Source organism: Notothenia rossii, assembly GCF_949606895.1.
Source record: "Notothenia rossii genome assembly, chromosome: 6".
Classification (NCBI taxonomy): Eukaryota; Metazoa; Chordata; class Actinopteri; order Perciformes; family Nototheniidae; genus Notothenia; species Notothenia rossii.
The window spans coordinates 29,256,924-29,273,578 of record NC_136909.1 but is presented as its reverse complement, the minus strand read 5'-3'; the positions used below and the strand labels follow the sequence as shown (position 1 = coordinate 29,273,578).

The window sequence follows — 16,655 nt, the reverse complement described above, 5'->3', positions numbered from 1 at the left end:
CACTGGAGCCCTCAGGAAGCTGATAGACCGTAACCATTTTAGATCTAATAAAAATGTAAAAGAGTGTTCTTGTTAACTGGTTTTCACAAGTTCCTAAAAAGTTTGTTGAATTTGTTTAAAATACATTTCTGAACCCCAAATATTCCTGCTGAGACTGCTTAGGTTTTCCAACATGAGACTATTGAAGAACATAGTAATGGAGATTTGATTTTAGAAATGTAGATGTACTTTTTGTTTGTAATAAGGAGTTTATTATTGTAATAAGGGGTTTATTATTGTAATGTGTTATTGATCTATAATAATAAGAGATTCTATCAAATGTTACTAGGCCGGAACACTAGAATTTAAAAAGGTGTCACCAAATCCTAATGCATATTTTTCAATCAGTTGCAAGATATTTCCCAAATCAAATGACGTGGCCAAACGGAAGGTTCCTGAATCAATTTTGAAGTCATTTTTTTGTTTGGTAAGAAGTTGTTTTTTTCATGACAGCATTCACAGTTATTCCATTGGAAGATTGTGTGTGATTGTGTGCTTTGGAAGAAGCAGGAAGGCTAACATCTGTGCCCCTATCACCCCGCAGACAAGACAAAATCAAATCCACTAGACAGATGCACAAAGCCAGTGTTCATCCAAGCATCACTCTCTCCCTCTCTTTTTCTCTTAATTGTTTCCTTGTTTCCTCCCTCTCCCGCTCTCACTTTAAAGGAAGAGAAAACCAAGGTCAGGCAACCGATCACGTGAAGTTGCAGGAGAATACATTTCCACATACTTGTCCTTTTCGACCCATTGACGGTGTTAGGAACGCAACCTTGTCAAGCCAGGTAATATATTACTAGTGAAGACATATGACATGTTTGCGTAGGAACCTTTTTTTCCTGTTCCCTTTCCTATCTCCATTCTCACAGCTCACATACACACATTCATATAGGAAGTGACGATTGGTGGGTGGAGGCTTGATTCATGAGTCAGAAGCCACAAGTCCACATTGTCAGTGTTTGAGCAGAGGGGAATCTAATTAAAATGGCAAATGGAAAGAGAAGACAGGCTGAGTGAGGGAGGGAGAAAGTGAGTAAATCAGCATAATTACAGCTTAATGCAAACAACTTCACATTGTCTTGATTCCAATGAGTTAATGAGGTTACAGACTGGAAAAAACAATTCCATCACTGCTATTGTCTTCTGAAGGCCACCAAGGAAAATGAGCTGTCACCCGATCTTAATGGCGACAGGGTTTTCACCCGGGCCGGAATTAATATCTGACTAAGGCCTAATATATAGGCCTAATGAGCAGGAGCTGGGAGAGCGGAGTGAACTCTTTGTCCCTCAAGTTTGGCGAGGAAGGGAGAGGAAATGCTAGAAAATAAATATAAGAAGTGGAAGGCACAGAGATTAAAGCCACTTGTGAGGAAATACATTGCAGTGATTGGATTCTGCTCCTCAAGGGAAATTTCAATTTAAAGAGGCCTTATCATCGTGGTCATCGGAAAATTCACAGTGTTCTCAAAGTGTCTCACTATAAACTGCAAAACTATAGACAATGACATCATTCGGTTTCAGAAGTAATAGAATCAATTACAGCGAAGTTCAACGTTGATGTCTAGCACATGCACTTTCCAGGGGTTATATGTTTTATTGCTAACACTACATTTGCAGACAGTTACTTATTCATAAACTGGAACATAGTACACATGCCTGTGGTTACCACTAAAGACTGAGCTCATTTCTTTTGGATTTATTTGGGAATTAGAAGAATTGTAGGGCTTACAGTACCTTCTACAATTCATAACTTCCAGCATTTTCTAAACTCTAATTTGAAATTGTACCACTGTTTTGGTTGGAATATTATTCCTGACCGTGTGCAGAGGCATAAACGCGCATCTGTTGCAAAAGCTAATATATGCACACTTATTCAGTTCACACTGTACATTTGCTTCTCATTTTAGACAGCTGTGTCCTGTGTGAGTTGATGGAGCAGCTGGCTGTTATGTACTGTATAATAATGTTCCGTTGTTATATTTCGTATTTAGTCAGCCTAATCAAATATACGTAACGTTTGTCTAGCTCTGCCTACAAGGAAAATCTAAAAATGGTTTAATGACTTATGACTTATGAGACAAATAAGAATAACTCTAATTCCAACGATTAGAGTAAACAAAATAAGGCATTTCTCTGAACTAGTTTTACCTATCATATTTCCCAAACACAAACTCTGAAACTCAGCCAGCAGGGGTTCCCTACCCGAGGGGGAGAGCTTTTTCTTTCCTTTTCTTTACACACATTTTTGATCTTTTTTTTTCTGTTTCTTTTATTAAAATTCAGATATTTCTTTCTCCTAGACACCCCGCTGTGTGATTGGGGAGAGGTTGTAGACATTGTCATAAGCAACAAATGTACTATTCCAGCTTTGTTAATGGCGGAGAATATGTTATGAAGGCAAACACCTGCATCTCTGTTACTTTAGAAAAGTTGCATGCTCAGTCAGCAAGAATAAAAATTAGTATGCCACAGCCGTACTCAGTGTGAACATACAGTATGATGGAGTGATGACCTTTGACAAACAGGTTACATGAACCACCAACCTTTTCCTTCTATCGCGAGTGAGTTAAAGCCTTCATTGTTTGCTTTTATTAATGTAATTAACACTCCTTCTGTAGCTCGCGTGGCATTGGGACACAACTAACTTTCCCATTACCAAAGGAAATCATTTATGCCTCCGTTCTCCTTTTGATCCATCAGACTTGTGATGAAAAGAATAGTGGAGCCTCAGTCTAGTGAACCGCTGCCTTTGAGACTCGACAGCTTGACTCATTTCATTACTGTCATGAATTAAAGATTCCCAATCTCCTTTTTCTCCATTCGCACGGCAATGATTTACCCTTAGTTAATTTACAGTCGCTCGTTGTGCAAGGCCTCCAGCCTCAAAGCTCCCATGACAATTTACCTGTGTCCTTTTCACTTACTGGTACATATCATTATGATATACTCTAATGGAATGAGCAGAGGACTAAGGAGTTTGTGGGCATGTTGTATAATGAGCCTGGGGGTTGAATAGTAAACAGTTACTTCATTTCCTGGCACAAGGAGGCTTATTAACAAGTGAGCCAAATTAGTGTTTTTCTAGCTTGGGATTTATTTAGGAAATGTTATACTCTGGGAATGTATTGCCGTAGCCAATATATACAATAATGTCAACAATGTGACTTAATTAAGATCCTTTTATTATGCAACTTGAGTTCTTGACTGCTTAAGTCAAGAACTTAATTTCGGGTCACACTGTCCCGAAATTGACAGCTGATAGACACACGATAAAGGAAATGTTCAAATTAGGCTCTGATCGTAACAACATCGGGCCATTCGTGAGGGCATCTTAAGCCATCGTATGGCCGGTGGAGTTTCTCAGGCTCCGTCCGCAACTTCGTGAGCGGCAACTTCATGAGCGGCAACTTCGTGAGCGGCAACTTCGTGAGCGGCAACTTCGTGAGCGGCAACTTCGCGAGCGGCAACTTCGCGAGCGGCAACTTCGTGAGCGGGAAATTCGTAAGGCACTCGTGAGGGCATCTTGTCAAATCGTGTCATCTTCGTGTTATCATCGGTTCCATCGGGCATTCGCCCTCACTCTGATCGGGGCGAATGCGCGATGGCACCGATGATAACAAGATGCCCTCATGATGGCCTTACGAAGGGCAAAATTGACACACAAACTCAACACGAAAATCAACCTTTGCAAGGTCCATCGGCAATTTTTTGGCATGCCAAAGATTTTGCCACCGTTTACGAAGTTGCTGCCAGAGCCTGAGAAACTCCACCGGCGGTCATACGATGGCTTAAGATGCCCTCACGAATGGCCCGATGTTGCCGAATTTGAAAATTTCCTTTATCATGTCTCCATGGGGATGTTTTATTGCGCAACAAATTCATGTAAATAATTAGAAGTATTTGTTTCTCTCGCGTCCAGGAAGAAGTTGAAAGAATAAGAGACAATGGAGTCTCTGAAAAGGGTAAAATTGGTTACTTTGAAGGTGAGCTATCATGTAACATGCACTTTTGTACGTCTTTTATACATGAATATGTGTCCCCGGTGTTCCAGGGAACTCACCAAGTGTCAGAAAACACAACCCTCTCTATTTTCCTCCATACCCAAATCTCTTAAAAAGGGGCTGCAACGGATCTGATACAGACTGATCCAGATTTGAACACTTCTATGACGTCACAGAAGTGGCGCTACGGCTATTGGGCCAACTCCACCAATCAGGAGGAGACAGCCACGGACATTGCCGTTCGAAAGCGCTGGAGACGCTGTAGTATATATGCAAGGCCTGTAGATGTTGCTGTTCTCACAGAATCAGCCCATGCAAAGACAGTGTTAAATTGAGCGAAATGAGGAATGGCTCAAATGCATAATCTGTTTGGTATTTTGAAAAATAAAAAGTATAAATATGCCTTATATAGCTATGGTCCTACACTATATTATTCAAATATAGCATGATAGGTCCACTTTAATTAAATAGCGTGGTAATGAAACAAACAGAAGGTAGTGGGAGAGAGCAGCTGCAGCTGTTGTCTCGTAGTCGTTGCCAACTCCATAGTAAGGAAAGTAGCTATTGGCTGTCCGAAAAGTCACCAGAAGTCCCTAAATGACGTCATCGCCTAATTTGCATATAATGTAATGGCGGTAAAAAAAACGTTCCACCCCCTTCAAAACTTAAAACCACCAGAGTAAATCCAGACAACAGTAGATCAGAAATGTCTCTATTAGACAAAGTAGAAAGTAGAATTTGTAATAGTTTTTAGTAGAAATCTCCCTTACAATAAAGGCAGTATGCCCGAGTGTCATCTCCAATAAATGGCTTCAACCATCCTTTAAACTCAGGGTTGGATTCCCACTCCTTTCTGTACTTTTGTGAATACAGTTTAGACTGTGACATGATGACCAACGTGAATGTTTAGCTTGTCACAGAGAGGCACACACACACAGTGGACGAGGTGAATAAGTAACTGAGGCTGTGGGTCAAAGCAAAGCAAAGGCAGTTATTTATTATAGTGTGACAGTGAACCCTTATGAAACAAAAATATATTGTGTAATATATTGGTAAATATAATACAATATAGTGGATCATACATTTCCATATATGGGAAAGTAGTCCTTATATTTTTAAATATATTGCAATATATGCATGGACCATGTATGGCTATATATTGATACATATAAAAAAATATATTGCAATGAAAACAAAAACTGCACGAGACATCGATATATATATATACTACAACTATACATATAAAAATATGTAATAGTTTTATTGAAACACTCATTTATCTTTCATGAGTTACACAAGTTTACATAAAATTGAACAGATATTCATAAACAGTTATCTCACTTCGTTTTGTATAGTTACCCACTTTATATATGAACATATGTTTGATGGTATATATTAAAAAAGTACAAATTGTCCATCGAATGATGGAAAATATTATACAGTTTATAAATATATATAGACACACACATATATGCACGCATATATATATGCACGCATATATATATGCATATATGTACGCATATATATATATATGCATATATATAACTATGCATATATATATACACATATATATAAATATGCATATATATACACAAATATATATATATTATATATATGCCTAGTTTGTTTACAAAATTGCGGCGCAACTTAGTGGGCGGTACCCTGGAAAGAAATCTCTGCGTGAGAAATACAAGGTGTGGCGTGTGAGCGTGTGAATGGAGTGTAATGCGTGTGTCTCAAGCCAAATGCGTGAGACTTGAGAGCTCTGCATTAGTTATTTATATTTTGCCATCACTTAATTATACGTTTGATACATTTAAGTCAAGCTAAGGTACATGTGATGGTAGCTAGTTAGTACTCTTACCTGTGAGGCCTCCTCCAAACAGCATAATAACCAGACTGTATAATTAAAACTAAGTACCAGTTCTAGATCCTTGACTTTAGACAAACAATTCAAGAGACAAAATGTATTTAAAGACCAATCTTTATTTGAAGGTGCCTCTTAACCTGATATATTAGTTATACAGTAATAGTATTGACAATCTAAAAAAAACTGAGCAACTCAACAGTCAACTTTATATTTCTTATTGTCTAAAGCATTTATTATTTGCTTATTATTTTTTCCCCTCATATTAAGTGTGGACGGATTGAGACAGCGTGGTATCCATAGAGCTGCAGAGACTTCATCGAGAAACCTCTGTGTGATGGACGTTCTGTCTTTTGGTTTGGAGAGGACTGAGGGTCTTTCATCAGCGAGGAGGACTCACTTTTGGTTCACATTTCAATAAATTGTATTTGTATTTGCACTCCTTTCGTCCATTATTCTTACTGAAAATGTTAGATTACACATTCACATCTGACTGAAGATTGGCCCCATTTATTTGTGACGTTGGAAACTCTGCGGTACAAGGCACATGATGTGAAGCCCATAAAGTGAGGCAAATAGAAATAATCAGCTGATGGAGTGTAGATTTGGAAATAGATGCATCCCATCAGCTGACTATGTTTTTCGCCACACTTTATAAGCCTGACTATAACCACCCCTTCTCTGAGGTGCAGGCAGCATCACAAACAAATGATGGTCCTGATTGACTACAAACATATTCGGTTTGCAGATCTTTGTTTTCACAATAAAAGTAGTTTCTTAGTGAATGTCCTGTACTGGTCTTAAAATCTCATAAAATCAGCTTTTAATATTCCTCTTGGATGTTCTTCTTGACCCTCAGAGAAAGAGGAGATGTCTTTCAGGCATGTCCTTTCCTAACAAAAATGACAGGAAACATAAAACATATTATTGCAGAACAAGTGTGTTATTTATGAAAGCGGTGTGTTTGTGTGTTTAGGGGCTGTAGATATAATTATTTTGTAAGTGTAATCAGATTATGAATGAACAGTATGAAATTCATCAACATTGAAATATATTTTATTATCAAAATAATATTTAACTGTTACAAAACGTAGTGCAACTGTAGAAGCTTGCTCTGTTGTCTCACTGAAAGAATAACATTTACCATGTTTTTACAGACAATATTCAGAGATAAATAGTAGCAGTTCTCACTATGTGTTAAATATCTTTTCCTTCAATACATTAAATTAGAAAGCTGACAAAATCATATTGCTTGTTAACATCTAAATGTAACTTTTTGCATGGAAAAAACCTTTCAACTTCACTGATGTGTAGGTGAACAGGTGAAAAAATAGTATTTGTACCTGTGCTGAAGTTCACTGCAGTGAGGAGTCCAGTTCTGTCTCTCACTCTCTGGTCCAGCCTGTGTGCATCACCTGGACACCTTAAACAAACAGATATATGTAAAGTACCATGTGTACAAACAATATAACTTATTATCTTCTGTTGAACTTGTTGGATTGTGTGTATTGTCCGAGTCAGGGTCCTTTTTATTTCACTGTAACTTTGGAAGTTGTGTTACCAATGCTTACTGTTTATTTGATATCAATTTGGTAATGCAATTAATAAAAACAACAAGGTTTGGGTTTGTTCTTCAGATATGACTGACTGTAAACGAGTAAGCTCAATAATGAACTCCAGCTCAACCAACCATATTGTAATATCTAAGTAATCATCTTGAAATATTACATTAATAATTGTAATATACAAGACACACCTTATTTTGAGGTTGATTTCACATACACTACTTCGACGTTAGCTAAATAGAAAATAGCATGGATAATTTACAAAGGCTTTAAAAACACCACCGTTAGCGCCAAAGCAGTAGGCTATAATATATTAATTAATGCTGTAGACTACAACCACTACTTGTTTAGCTAGCATAAACTCAACAAAGCTAGCATTAGCTGGCTAACTGACGTTATTTTGCCGCTAAACTGCACGATATAAAACGGTGGTCTTCAAAGTGGATTTAATCCTCAATCACAATAATAATATTCAAGGTAATACTGGGCAAGTAATGGGCAAAACTTACCGTTGATTGACGCACCATATCAGCGGACTGGTAGCGACACGAACCGTTAGCCCCGCAGTCAAGCCTCGTCGTTCTGATAGCTCCGCCCCTTCGCTCCAACCCCCCTCCCTCCCCCCACATCTACAGCTGATCTACAGGTGAAAATTACTTTTGCGACACATTTATCGCAAGAAGTTTAGCAAAAGTCAAGACCGCAGATTTGTCGATTTATACTGCCACAGAGCAGATTTGTCAAGTTGTAATGACTGATTTGAGAGGTTGTAATAACCAAGTTGCAGTTGTGATGGAAAATATATTTTAAAAAAATGTATTTTTTTCTTCTGTGACTTCAAATTTGGTTCACAGTTACGTGGATATTTTATACAAGTGTACATTTGGTTCACAGTTACGTGGATATTTTATACAAGTGTAAATGTATGCACACAAGCTCAGATTTTTTTTCTGCAAGTGCTCACATCAGGTTTTACACGCTCTCGCATTTTGCACCATATCTACCTTCATACCCCGGGGCTAACAGACATTTTCTGACTGGTGAAAATGATGAGCTAGTTAAGTAATGTAACCACCAGTGGCGGCCGGCCCATAGGGGTGCTAGGGGCGCCGCCCCACCTCTTCCCACATACAAAAAAATATATTAAAAAAATATTAAATACAAAAAAAAAAAAAAAATCTTTTTTTTTTTTTCAAAGATATATATATTTTATATTTTTAATTTTTAATGAACAAGGTAAACATCATACAATTGGTATCAGTAAAATGTATAATCTACAATAAAATCTTGTTTAAAATTGTGTTACGATGTCTAAAGTTACTGATAAGTCACATGTTTCCTGCCTGGCCTTGCCCTTGGCATTAGTTTATCATTACGGGGCGCTGCCCCCGAGCCAAATAGCAGCAACCAGCACGTAGCAAAAGTCTCAATAGTAAACTGTGCCGCCGAAACATAATTTCAGCCAATCAGCGCCGTAAAATATTTTGGTCACGAGGGCGCTCACTCGGCGCCCACGTTGCTTACGTGCGTTGACGTGAGTTGTTTTTTAGACTCGTGAGGAACTGGGGTAGTATCTATAGTAACGCAGTTTAGGGGAAGCCGTGACGTCATCTTCAATGAGCTCCCCAGAAAAACAACACAGCTGTTAGCTCTTAGCACTCAGAGCTCACAGCTCTTCATATCTGTTCAGAAACTAGACAAAAGTTAAACAAGTACAAACCCCATACTGTCTGTGTCATGGCGAATACAGTCGCTGGTTTATTTATGTCTGTATAGGCCGTTGTTGTGAGTGTGGAAGGTCGGAGCATTTACAACGTTAGCTTAGCCAAATCTCCATTAGAAAACACGCATTTTAAAAGGTTTTTCGCCTGCCGTCTGTCTGCAGACTTGTCAAAGCCTTAATTCATGGTTTTTACTATCCGGTATCAGTATGTTGTTACTTCGGCATCATTTTGAAACGTGTATTACAATTAAATCACGGGCAAATATGTTCATCTTGTTGTAGTTGTAGCCCCCTTGACAGCGATTCTCTCTCTAGTTTAGACTGCAGTCAAGCCAGCCTCCACTCGGAAAAACCTAGTCAAGCCAGCCCTCACGTGATATTGCGGTGCGCGAATATCCTATGCATTACGGTAGAGTAAAAAAAAATCCTCCCTCTGTGTTTTGATGAGAATAAAACAAAAACTGTCCCGTATCAAAGACTCATTTCACTTCAGGGTGATAGCAGGACATCCCATCTAGTCACTCAGAAAAAATCAGGACATTCTGATGTAGAGTTTCAAAATAAGAGACCTTTGAAATCTTTATTGTATGAGTTAACATCCATGTTTTTAGATGAGAATAAAACAAAAACTGTCCGTATCATAGATCCATCTCACTCCAGGGTGATAGCAGGACACCCCATGTAGTCACTCAGAAAAAATCAGGACATTCTGATGTACAGTTTCAAAAATAAAAGACCTTTGGGGACAGGGATGATAGCTCATATATGAGACTTCATCTTTTATTTTGAAACTCTACATCAGAATGTCCTGACTTTTTCTGAGTGACGACATGGGGTGTCCTGCTATCACCCTGGAGTGAGTTGGATCTATGATACTGGATAGTTTTGGTTTTATTCTCATCTAAAAACAGGGATGATAGCTCATACAATAGAGATTTCAAAGGTCTTTTATTTTGAAACTCTACATCAGAATGTCCTGATTTTTTCTGAGTGACTAGATGGGATGTCCTGCTATCACCCTGAAGTGAAATGAGTCTCTGATACTGGACAGTTTTAGTTTTATTCTCATCTAAACACAGAGGGATGATTTTTTTTACTCTACCGTAATGCATAGGATATTCGCGCACTGCAATATCACGTGAGGGCTTGCTTGACTAGGTTTTCCCGAGTGGAGGCTGGCTTGACCGCAGTTAGTTTAGCATACTCAGCCCGACTCAGCCTGGTTGTTCCTGGCCCTAGAACCACGATTTTATGGGGCCATTACATCACCAGAAGTCCCAATTTAAGGGGTAATTTCTCCAAAAAAAGGAGAAAATATTTTTGGTGGGGCTGTTGATATAGTGAGTAAAAACTTTTTACTCACTATATCAACAGCCCCACCAAAAATATTTTCCACCAGCCGCCACTGGTAACCACAGTTAGTCTAGACTCTATGTGTTCTGAATGATGTTAGTAACTATGTAGGCTAACATTAGTTAGGCTATGTGTTGTGGACTAATGCATTCAAGTTAGTTCACATTTTAGTTGTTATTGCTCCTGCTGACAATTGTGTGGATAATATGTAGCCTACAGTCAATGGAATTTCACATTTTGCTCAGTGTATGTTATTTTAATGTTGACCCATAATACTATATCTATATATTTTACAGGAGCATTGTTGAAATTCATAGGTCGAACTAAGCCTGCAGAACCACAAGTCAAGAGGACAGAGCCGGATAGCAGTGGTGACTGAGGCAGAAGAAATAAGGAGAGAGGGCCCATGCAGAGGCAGACATCAGTAGTGAGGAATCAGACCCAAAAGACACGAGGACAGAGGAGCCAGATCGCAGTGGGGAGGAACGCACTGTCATTTAATTTCACTGTAATTTTACTTTTCACATATCACTTTATTCACTATTCAGCTTAGTTATCCTTGCCATGAAGGACATTGGATGAATGTTCTATATTATTTTAATTACAGATTGAACCACAACATATGTTTAACTGCTATGCCTGTCATCTCTGCTCTGTGTTATTGTGTTGTATCCTGGGTTCTGTAGTGCCCGGAGTCTGTCTTTTTATTTTTTTCCTCCCAAACCCCATCCCCTCAGGACGCCTTTTGCCTCCTGTCAGGTCATCATTGTAAATAAGAATTGCTCTTAATTGATTTTCCTGGCTAAATAAAGGTTCTACTACTATTTATTCAGTTATTTTATTACTGGTACTACTGCTAATTGCACTATGCGTATCAGTGTTTCCCCTACCATTGTCTTGGCGGGTGTTTTTTTTATTTAACTTTTTGATGGGAGGCTAATGCAGGATTTGCTAGCTTGATGCTACCGGCATTTAGCGGCAGTGACTCAACAAATTGCCACTTAAAATGTATCGTCAGCAATGTATGACAAGCAGACTGCTTGTTTAATGTTAGACTCACACCAATAGCTCAATATGATCATAAAACGATTGCTTTCATATCAGAGATCAGATGAGGTGGAGCTGCCTCCAGCAATAGAGGATGAGGCAGAGAGAAGCAGCAGCAGCAGCACAGGGTTGCAGCAGGTATGTTATATGCTGTAGTCAGGTGATTTAAATGTATCAATGAAAGGAAGAAGTGTAGGCTACATGATAAGAAGGGAATACAGTTTGAATTAAAGTAATAAAGTACAGTGTAACACTACTTTATTACTTTTTAATGTACAAATACTTTGTTACTGTACGATATCAATAACAATAATCCACAGCTCCTCTCTCTGCTCCAGAGGATAAAAAAAATCTGGGTGCCCCGAAAACATTTTTCGGGGTACCCGAGCAGCACCCTGCCAAGGCAGTAAACCTAGGGGAAACACTGCGTATTGTTGTATATTGTATATGCATATTTACTACTACGACTTACAAAAGCGAGGGTTGTAGCTTTGTGTCAGTACATATTTCAGGGTTTTTCTATGCCTTTGCTCATCTAAGTTCTAATACTCATAGGCGACTACAACTCCTGCCGATGCCGAGGCGCAGTTCTCCCTTCCCACCACCCCAGGCTCATTGTGCTAGGTAAAACTCTTATTCAATAAAAGTAGTCTTTTAAAGGTGGGGTAGGTAATTTGAGAAACCAGTTTGAGTGCACTAGAATTTGAAAATATACACCCGGAAAAAATCTGCCACTTCCTTACAGAGCCCCTCCTCCAACACACACAAACGCGCACATGACCAATGAGGGCACGAGATAAGTTTGTGCACAGATGGAAGGCTGACAGGCAGGTAGGCCATCCAGTTATTTTAGCCCGGCCGGCTCAGATGATTGGTCGTGCTTTTTACAGTACTACGGCTTCCACAGACAGTGATGCAAATTAGTCGCTTTTCGGCGCCTCCCGCTTTTTTAACGCTGCTTTGGGTGACTTATGTAATTCGTGGAGAACCGAAGAGTTTTCGTTTTTTTTGGGGGGGGGGGGTCCGTCAGTCTGTCCATTAGTCCGTCCGTTAGTCCGTCCGACTGACGGACAACTTCTCACTTCAAAAAAGAAGAAGAAATCTAGATCGCAAAATAATTAAACAAGCGAGTGCCTGTTTTTCCTGGCCAAGGACAGGTTCCTTGAACACAACACGAGCGTAACGTGTCTTCACGTGGTTACGTCTCCGTCTGAAAGGAGTGTAGACTAGACTAGAGTGCTTACGGAGAGCACCGGAACACCGCTCCAGCTCTTCAAATATTGCAGTACCCATAAGGAGCCGTACACATGCTGCAGTGTTTGCGTGGCTGTGTCTTTGGTTGTAAGCACAGTGGCGATCTGTTGTTATTAGCATCTGGTTAGCTAGCTATGCTAACGAATTTCAAGAGCTTTTCTACAACCAGGTGGAAGAGAGCTCTCTCCTGAGAGGCTCAAATAACCTCAGCTCAGTGAGGTTAAGGCACACCTTGACATGATCATTATAATTATTAATGAGACATTAGAGACTAAATGAAAAACAGGTATAAAATACTATATGACAGTAACATAAAAGTTGTTAAAAATAAGTGATTTGTAAAATATCCAAAAAGAAAAATCTGCTTACAGTTCTGTTTCAAATGGGTGTTGATATATGTATCCATAGATCTCCTCATGTTGCTCTCAAAGTGCACCAGATTGATGCTTTTAACTCCAATATTTAAAAAAAAAATCTTCCCGGGGGAGCATGCCCCCGGACCCCCCTAGAGGAGGTTAGGTCCCCCCCACTTAAATCATGTCCACATGGATACCAAATACATTTGCGCACATCTTGTGTCCATATCTTTCTGTTTTGGTGGTCATGCCACACCGTGCTGCATGCATGCATGCATGCGCGAGTCATGGTAAGATATCTGGATTAAGAGGTTGCTTTTTCTTTGCACAGCATGAAAGAAAGGCCAAATGAATTGGCTGTGATTTTAGTTTTTTTAAGCAGAGGTTGAGTTCAATAATTTGTATAATAATAAACAATAATCCCTCGGAGGATGTTGTAAAAATTAAAAGGAAAAAGGTTCCCCACCCCTGCTGTAAATAATAACAAAAACCCTTGATTTATAACGTAACATCTCTGTCTCCTATTGATCTGAGTATATTATAAAGAATAGCCACTTAATGGAAGCATTATAGCACAGGCCTTTGTCAGATGGTATATTACGCAGTTTTTTTCAAAAAAGAAGGGCACGGTCCGGCTAAAATAACTGGATGGCTTGCCTGCCTGTCAGCCTTCCATCTTGTCACAAACTTATCTCGTGCCCTCATTGGTCATGTGCGCGTTCGTGTGTGTTGGAGGAGGGGCTCTATAAGGAAGTGGCAGATTTTCTCCGGTTGTGTATTTTCAAATTCTAGAGATCTTGAGCCGGTTTCTCAAACTTACCTACCCTACCTTTAAGATATTCATTGCTATCGGGATGTTAAGAGCATTCCATGGAATATAACAAAAAGTGTATCTTGAGCCGGTTTCTCAAACTTACCTACCCCACCTTTAAAGATGAATGCAATTACATTTTAAAAAGTTTTAAACAGAACTGTTACAGATGCAGATGCTTGGTACAAATTCTATAAAATATACCAACCAGTAGCTCCACACTCAGACGAAAATGTACAAAGCCTATTCTTCCACTATTTGTATTCCCACATTATTCACCAAGCCAGCCCATGCTTTAATATAGATATTATGGATATTGTTAGAATTCCTGCTGTCTTTTGTGAACTTCTAATTATTTGTAATTGTTCTGTTCCACATATGCTGTAGTAAACCACCATCCAGGGAACAAGACATCAGATATAAAAACATCCATTAACACAGGAATTTGTGAGTTAATGCACGAAATAAACAAGATAGAAGATTAAATAGGGTACAAGACTGTTTTTTTGGCTCTGTTCCGGACTTGTTTTAATGGGTGATCAGCTCATGTTCAAAGTTGTCACCAGGTGAAACAAAAAAAAACAAGATTGTTAAATAGGATAACAGACTGCTCTTTTTGGCCCTGTATGAAATAACAATGCATCATTTATTAACTATACCTATACAAAATGTAATACATTTTCCCTTCATTATGTAATAACACCTCCTTTTGCAATAATTTGCCCATTATGTAGTAACAAGTTCAATGCAAATATGTAATACATGTCGCCACATTTTGAAATATATTATTACATATTGCTGTGGTTATTACAAAATGAGTTGCAAACAATAACATTACAACTGTTTATTTATTTATTCAACCATGAATCATCCTTACTCATAATTTAAAAATATTTCAGTAGAATATCTTCCATTGGCCAAAACTAGATCAAGTGTTACCATATTCATTAGCCAACATGTATATCAACATCAATTTTGGGATATATTTACAGTTTGGTTATGGTTACATAATGAATATTACAGTTTTTTTAAAAGGGCAACTCACGCATTTTGTAATAACCATTGCGAAATGTAATAATTTATTACAAAATGCAGGGAAATGTATTTTATATTGCGTTCAGGCTGTTACACAATGCAGCAGATTATTACAAAATGTGGGTTTTATTACATCATTAAATGAAAATGTTCTTGAGTCATTACATAATGTGTTGTTTATAGGCCTTTTCTTTTATTCTTTCCTTGTCCTTTTAATGAGTATTTTGATAACTGTTACACATTGATAGAAAAAAACAAATTAAGCTTCTCATTATTCAGACTCAGCTCTCAGCGCTTAAGCTTCTTTTAAATGTTGATAAAACCAAGGTAATGCTCTTTTCAAAAGCTAAAAAGACACCAGAGCCTGTTTTAGATATTGTAACTACGCAAGGAATAAAACTTGAAGTGGTTACCTGTTACAAATACCTTGGTATCTGGCTTGATGATTGTCTCTCTTTTAAACTTCATGTCAATAACCTGCTTAAAAAACTGATGGTTAGGCTAGGTTTCTTTTTAAGAAACAAGTCCTGTTTCTCACTTGAGGCCAGAAAAAGGCTAGTCACTGTGACCTTTTTACCTGTGCTGGACTATGGTGATCTGATCTATATGAATGCACCTGCCCATTACCTGATCAAGTTAGATGCCGCCTATCACAGTGCACTGAGATTTGTGACAAACTGTAAAGTATTAACCCATCACTGTACCCTGTATGCAAGGGCAGGTTTGCCTTCGCTAACTGTACGGAGGCTCAGTCACTGGTACATTTTTATATACAAAGCCATGTTAGGGAAACTTCCATCCTACATCTGCTCCCTGATCTCACGGCGAATTGTAAGTGGCCACTGCCTGAGATTGAATGCTGTGGTTTTATTAAATGTGCCAACTGTTAGGACTGTCTTAGGAAAGATAGCTTTTAGATGCGCAGCTCCGCTAACTTAGAACAGTCTCCAAAAGGAATGGAAGCTGAGCAATTTGGTTCCACTAAATGTTTTTAAAGCAAGGATAGATGCTATCCAATCGGAAACTGTTGGAACCTGTAAATGTTACTAGCTATGTAAACTGTAGTCGCTGTGAATATGCTGTATGATGTCCTTTTTGTTTTTCTGTTATGTTTATATGTATTCATGTGGAACCTACTTGCAGCAGGTCACCCTTGAAAAAGAGATCAATGATCTCAATGGGATTCACCTGCATAAATAAAGTTTTGAAATTAAATGAAAGATTTTTTTTATCAGAACATCCATTTCTCCTCATTGTGAACATATATTGCACTCATGTTCAGAATATATGGTAGGTACATGGTCTTACACGCATACATGTCCCCATATAATTGTGAATATAGTACATACATGTCCCTATATAATTGTGAATATATAGTACATACATGTCCCCATATATTTGTGAATATATATATATAGTACATGTCACCATATAATTTTGAATATATATAGTACATGTCCCCATATAATTGTGAATATATACTACATACATGTCCCCATATAATTGTGAATATATACTACATACATGTCCCCATATAAATCTGAATATAGAGTACATACATGTCCCCATATAAATGTTAATATATAGTAAATATATGTTCACAT

At 38.3% G+C, this 16,655-nt stretch overlaps 2 long non-coding RNA genes across 2 annotated transcripts; one reads left to right on the top strand and one right to left on the bottom strand.

Annotated features, from left to right (window-relative positions):
• Positions 1-6,006: 6,006 nt before the first annotated feature.
• LOC307044175 lies at positions 6,007-8,051 on the bottom strand. Its single transcript, XR_013809552.1, has 3 exons — positions 7,982-8,051; positions 7,251-7,330; positions 6,007-6,800 (listed from the first exon to the last, which is right to left on the bottom strand). It is a non-coding gene; the product is annotated as an uncharacterized lncRNA (long non-coding RNA).
• A 3,508-nt stretch (positions 8,052-11,559) lies between these two features.
• LOC307045176 lies at positions 11,560-16,201 on the top strand. Its single transcript, XR_013809798.1, has 3 exons — positions 11,560-11,733; positions 12,151-12,219; positions 14,404-16,201. It is a non-coding gene; the product is annotated as an uncharacterized lncRNA (long non-coding RNA).
• Positions 16,202-16,655: the final 454 nt, after the last annotated feature.